Source organism: Schistocerca piceifrons, unplaced genomic scaffold, assembly GCF_021461385.2.
Source record: "Schistocerca piceifrons isolate TAMUIC-IGC-003096 unplaced genomic scaffold, iqSchPice1.1 HiC_scaffold_425, whole genome shotgun sequence".
Lineage (NCBI taxonomy): Eukaryota > Metazoa > Arthropoda > Insecta > Orthoptera > Acrididae > Schistocerca > Schistocerca piceifrons.
This window is the reverse complement of record NW_025728651.1, coordinates 77,501-84,089: the sequence shown is the minus strand read 5'-3', so window position 1 is coordinate 84,089 and position 6,589 is coordinate 77,501. Positions and strand designations below refer to the sequence as shown.

Sequence of the window (6,589 nt, the reverse complement as noted above, 5' to 3'; positions counted from 1 at the left end):
CTGCTCTGAGGTCGTTGTACGAGGTGTCGCACGCCACACCGCCAGCCGGCTGTGCACGCTACCGAGAAAGTACCGGTATGCGAACCGCCAGGCGACGGGCGCGCATCGCACGTTTGAGGAGACGCGGCCGGCCCCACAGGCGGCCGCGACACTCCCAGGTCTGCGAAGCGGGGCAAACGCCGCGCGCTTCAGTATACGTAGCCGACCCTCAGCCAGACGTGGCCCGGGAACGGAATCCATGGACCGCAATGTGCGTTCGAAACGTCGATGTTCATGTGTCCTGCAGTTCACATGTCGACGCGCAATTTGCTGCGTTCTTCATCGACCCCACGAGCCGAGTGATCCACCGTCCTGGGTGATCTTTTCTCAAGTTTCCGCCGTCTCTTTCGAGACGGTCGCATAGGCGGGAGTGAGGCGTGTGGCGGCCCCTGTTCCAGCGTTCTGTGTCCAACGGCCTCACGGCCGACGGGCGTCGTACGGCTCCACACCGGAGCGGACAGGCACTCGGGCGAAAGTCATTCAAAACCGGCGCCAGGCGCCAGGTGCCGCAGGCCAGCCGCTCCAGCGCTTCAGCGCTCGTACCACACAACATTGCCGCTAGTTTTGAGAGGCACGCGTGGTTCCGCACGCGGCGCACGGCTACTGCGAGCCGTACAGGTAGCGTGTTGCGCGACACGACACGCACATCGAAAGACATGCAGTCTAGTCGGTAATGATCCTTCCGCAGGTTCACCTACGGAAACCTTGTTACGACTTTTACTTCCTCTAAATGATCAAGTTTGGTCATCTTTCCGGTAGCATCGGCAACGACAGAGTCAATGCCGCGTACCAGTCCGAAGACCTCACTAAATCATTCAATCGGTAGTAGCGACGGGCGGTGTGTACAAAGGGCAGGGACGTAATCAACGCGAGCTTATGACTCGCGCTTACTGGGAATTCCTCGTTCATGGGGAACAATTGCAAGCCCCAATCCCTAGCACGAAGGAGGTTCAGCGGGTTACCCCGACCTTTCGGCCTAGGAAGACACGCTGATTCCTTCAGTGTAGCGCGCGTGCGGCCCAGAACATCTAAGGGCATCACAGACCTGTTATTGCTCAATCTCGTGCGGCTAGAAGCCGCCTGTCCCTCTAAGAAGAAAAGTAATCGCTGACAGCACGAAGGATGTCACGCGACTAGTTAGCAGGCTAGAGTCTCGTTCGTTATCGGAATTAACCAGACAAATCGCTCCACCAACTAAGAACGGCCATGCACCCACCACCCACCGAATCAAGAAAGAGCTATCAATCTGTCAATCCTTCCGGTGTCCGGGCCTGGTGAGGTTTCCCGTGTTGAGTCAAATTAAGCCGCAGGCTCCACTCCTGGTGGTGCCCTTCCGTCAATTCCTTTAAGTTTCAGCTTTGCAACCATACTTCCCCCGGAACCCAAAAGCTTTGGTTTCCCGGAGGCTGCCCGCCGAGTCATCGGAGGAACTGCGGCGGATCGCTGGCTGGCATCGTTTATGGTTAGAACTAGGGCGGTATCTGATCGCCTTCGAACCTCTAACTTTCGTTCTTGATTAATGAAAACATACTTGGCAAATGCTTTCGCTTCTGTTCGTCTTGCGACGATCCAAGAATTTCACCTCTAACGTCGCAATACGAATGCCCCCGCCTGTCCCTATTAATCATTACCTCGGGTTCCGAAAACCAACAAAATAGAACCGAGGTCCTATTCCATTATTCCATGCACACAGTATTCAGGCGGGCTTGCCTGCTTTAAGCACTCTAATTTGTTCAAAGTAAACGTGCCGGCCCACCGAGACACTCAATAAAGAGCACCCTGGTAGGATTTCAACGGGGTCCGCCTCGGGACGCACGAGCACGCACGGGGCGGTCGCACGCCTTCGGCTCGCCCCACCGGCAGGACGTCCCACGATACATGCCAGTTAAACACCGACGGGCGGTGAACCAACAGCGTGGGACACAAATCCAACTACGAGCTTTTTAACCGCAACAACTTTAATATACGCTATTGGAGCTGGAATTACCGCGGCTGCTGGCACCAGACTTGCCCTCCAATAGATACTCGTTAAAGGATTTAAAGTGTACTCATTCCGATTACGGGGCCTCGGATGAGTCCCGTATCGTTATTTTTCGTCACTACCTCCCCGTGCCGGGAGTGGGTAATTTGCGCGCCTGCTGCCTTCCTTGGATGTGGTAGCCGTTTCTCAGGCTCCCTCTCCGGAATCGAACCCTGATTCCCCGTTACCCGTTACAACCATGGTAGGCGCAGAACCTACCATCGACAGTTGATAAGGCAGACATTTGAAAGATGCGTCGCCGGTACGAGGACCGTGCGATCAGCCCAAAGTTATTCAGAGTCACCAAGGCAAACGGACCGGACGAGCCGACCGATTGGTTTTGATCTAATAAAAGCGTCCCTTCCATCTCTGGTCGGGACTCTGTTTGCATGTATTAGCTCTAGAATTACCACAGTTATCCAAGTAACGTGGGTACGATCTAAGGAACCATAACTGATTTAATGAGCCATTCGCGGTTTCACCTTAATGCGGCTTGTACTGAGACATGCATGGCTTAATCTTTGAGACAAGCATATGACTACTGGCAGGATCAACCAGGGAGCTGCGTCAACTAGAGCTGAGCAGCCGGCCGCCCGGGAGTGTGTCCCGGGGGCCCGCGCGAACACGCAAGCGTCCGCTCAATCATTCTGCAAACAGGAGGAGGCTGAGCTCCCCTGCACAATACACCTCGAAACCCTCTCAGGTCCCGGCGGCGCGCAGCGCCGTCCCAAGTACTTGGTCGGGTTCGAGAGAGGCGCAATCGCCCGGAGTTAGGCGAGTAGACGCTTTCGGTGCGACCACCCGTGCTCCCAACTGAGCTTGCCGCTGCCGACAGAGGCCCGGGAGCGTGCTGTCGTGGCATTGCCGGCGGGAGACAACACGCGCCACCTACGGTGACCGGCAGCTCCAACGCCAGCGCCACAGAAGGACAAAAGCCCCACTTGGGTGCCGAAGCGAACTCTCCCAGCACAGCGCACACGCCAACACATCCGCACAGCTGCGATACAAACCACCAGCGAGAACCGCTGGGGCGACCGAGCAGCAGACGGCGTCGCGGCGCCGAGCGCCGGGCGGCGGCGCATCCTCAACGCACACAGTCCTCAATCGGACCAGCACACTGCAGATGTCCACCGCGCTTCGCACCGGGCCCGCGAGGACCTACTTTGGCCGCACGGCGCCGCGCGCAGGGTGCGCCGGCGCGCAGCTGCGACGCCTGCCGCGTCCGTCGGCCGGCGCGCCTGCCACTGGCCGCCCCCACCAGCCGGCTGTAGCGCGTGCGCCCACGCACCGCGCGGCCAGCACGCCGGGAGGCGCCCCCTCACCGGCCGGGGGACGGTCCCACCCAGCCACCGCCGCGTATCGCTTCACACCCAGATGCCGTTCAGTTTCGTCGGCATGGTGGGTATCGCTGGAACAACCGGTTAGTACCTCAACCTATCGTCGCCATCACCGATTCACCCCTAGCGAGAACAACCGCACCACAACGGGTTACCATTTCTTCATTTGCGTAACTTCACCAGAAAACGTAGGCGTCCATCGCCATTTGCAACTTCAACCATTATTGCATGCCTGTGTCAGGTGTCACGCCACACTACGTCTGCCCACATACACGCAACAAAATGTGCACGCCTAGACAATACGTGGAAGGTGGCCCCCGTACGTATGCGATGTCCATTGCTCGAACGACTGTCAACCGGCTTCTGTAGCATGTCGCAGATATGGAACGCGCTGCACCATGCCATCACGGTGTGTGAGGAGAGACGACTAGGTCCGAATACATCAACAGACAGCTCATGCTGATCGCCATCCACGGCGTCCGTTCCTCCCACACGTCTCTATGGCGTACCACACTGCAATCCAGCTCTCATAGGGAGACGACACGTAGCTGCGTGCACAATATTTGCACTGTATGGTCCGCCGTTTTTGGGCGCAGTCGTTGTACGGTCACACATGTGCCACGATGTATCATTCAGTACATAAGGACGAATGTGCAGTACAGATTGTGGTTCACGCGTACGACATCAGCGGACAGTTGACACAGGCCGCACCACAACGTAGCCTGCGTACGTCGCATGCGAAGGGCATTGAACATGCAAACTTGTCACCAACCACCTTGCGAAGGCAGGGGGCAAGGTGGGGACGTGGGGAGAGGTGGGGGGGGGGGGGGGGGCGGCATGTACGCCCTGCTGCCATCCACATTACAGTGTACAGCAGGAGCATGTGGAAAGTCAGCAAGACTTGCAAGGTGTTTAACATGAAGCGATACACAGGGGAGCGGGCAGTGCGAGTAGCGAACTATATTGCGAGGGTTGCGGGTGGGCAACACTACACTAATTGAACGAGTCGTATAACAATTACAGAGCAGGTTTAGGCGACAACGTGGGTTACGATAGGCGACAACGTGGGTTACGTTAGGGGACAACGTGGGTTACGTTAGGGGACAACGTGGGTTACGTTAGGGGACAACGTGGGTTACGTTAGGGGACAACGTGGGTTACGTTAGGGGACAACGTGGGTTACGTTAGGGGACAACGTGGGTTACGTTAGGGGGACAACGTGGGTTAGGTTAAGGCACAACATGGGTTAGGTTAAGGCACAACATGGGTTAGGTTAAGGCACAACATGGGTTAGGTTAAGGCACAACATGGGTGTTAGGTTAAGGCACAACATGGGTTAGGTTACGGCACAACATGGGTTAGGTTAAGGCACAACATGGGTTAGGTTAAGGCACAACATGGGTTAGGTTAGGGGACAACATGGGTTAGGTTAGGGGACAACATGGGTTAGGTTAGGGGACAACATGGGTTAGGTTAAGGCACAACATGGGTTAGGTTAGGGGACAACATGGGTTAGGTTAAGGCACAACATGGGTTAGGTTAGGGGACAACATGGGTTAGGTTAGGGGACAACATGGGTTAGGTTAAGGCACAACATGGGTTAGGTTAAGGCACAACATGGGTTAGGTTAAGGCACAACATGGGTTAGGTTAGGGGACAACATGGGTTAGGTTAGGGGACAACTTGGGTTAGGTTAGGGGACAACATGGGTTAGGTTAAGGCACAACATGGGTTAGGTTAAGGCACAACATGGGTTAGGTTAGGGCACAACATGGGTTAGGTTAGGGCACAACATGGGTTAGGTTAGGGCACAACATGGGTTAGGTTAGGGGACAACATGGGTTAGGTTAGGGGACAACATGGGTTAGGTTAGGGGACAACATGGGTTAGGTTAGGGGACAACATGGGTTAGGTTAGGGGACAACATGGGTTAGGTTAGGGGACAACATGGGTTAGGTTAGGGGACAACATGGGTTAGGTTAGGGGACAACATGGGTTAGGTTAGGGGACAACATGGGTTAGGTTAGGGGACAACATGGGTTAGGTTAAGGCACAACATGGGTTAGGTTAAGGCACAACATGGGTTAGGTTAGGGGACAACATGGGTTAGGTTAGGGGACAACATGGGTTAGGTTAGGGGACAACATGGGTTAGGTTAAGGCACAACATGGGTTAGGTTAGGGGACAACATGGGTTAGGTTAAGGCACAACATGGGTTAGGTTAGGGGACAACATGGGTTAGGTTAGGGGACAACATGGGTTAGGTTAAGGCACAACATGGGTTAGGTTAAGGCACAACATGGGTTAGGTTAAGGCACAACATGGGTTAGGTTAGGGGACAACATGGGTTAGGTTAGGGGACAACTTGGGTTAGGTTAGGGGACAACATGGGTTAGGTTAAGGCACAACATGGGTTAGGTTAAGGCACAACATGGGTTAGGTTAGGGGACAACATGGGTTAGGTTAGGGGACAACATGGGTTAGGTTAGGGGACAACATGGGTTAGGTTAAGGCACAACATGGGTTAGGTTAGGGGACAACATGGGGTTAGGTTAAGGCACAACATGGGTTAGGTTAGGGGACAACATGGGTTAGGTTAGGGGACAACATGGGTTAGGTTAAGGCACAACATGGGTTAGGTTAAGGCACAACATGGGTTAGGTTAAGGGACAACATGGGTTAGGTTAGGGGACAACTTGGGTTAGGTTAGGGGACAACATGGGTTAGGTTAAGGCACAACATGGGTTAGGTTAAGGCACAACATGGGTTAGGTTAAGGTACAACATGGGTTAGGTTAAGGTACAACATGGGTTAGGTTAGGTTACACGTTGTTGTAAGGAAAGGTGTGGGGGGGGGGGGGGGGCGGGGGCGGCAGGTTCGTTGATAGTGATTATAGTAAGTGAATGCTTGTGACATGATGAGATTTGTCACGTCAGGATGCACCTTTGGCTTATTAGAGGCGGCGCTCCAATTCTATGCTTGTGTCAGACCTGTGTCTTTGACTCATGTCATTGTTTGTGCGCTGTGACAGGAGGTACTATTGTGATGTTGGGTGCACCGTTGTATAGACATGTGTGGGTGTTGGTGCCTTATCTGCGCAATGGTGGATGTCGAAAGGGTGGGATATTCTATTTTCCGCATGGACCTCCTGGTCTGGTTGTGATAGTGTGGATTGTGTAATGTGGCGGAGAGG

General features: G+C 54.6%; 2 non-coding genes across 2 annotated transcripts; both read right to left on the bottom strand.

Annotated features, from left to right (window-relative positions):
• Positions 1-202: 202 nt before the first annotated feature.
• On the bottom strand, positions 203-358 carry LOC124749019. Its single transcript, XR_007011770.1, has one exon. It is a non-coding gene; the product is annotated as a 5.8S ribosomal RNA (ribosomal RNA).
• A 352-nt stretch (positions 359-710) lies between these two features.
• On the bottom strand, positions 711-2,620 carry LOC124749025. The gene has a single exon (XR_007011775.1). It is a non-coding gene; the product is annotated as a small subunit ribosomal RNA (ribosomal RNA).
• Positions 2,621-6,589: the final 3,969 nt, after the last annotated feature.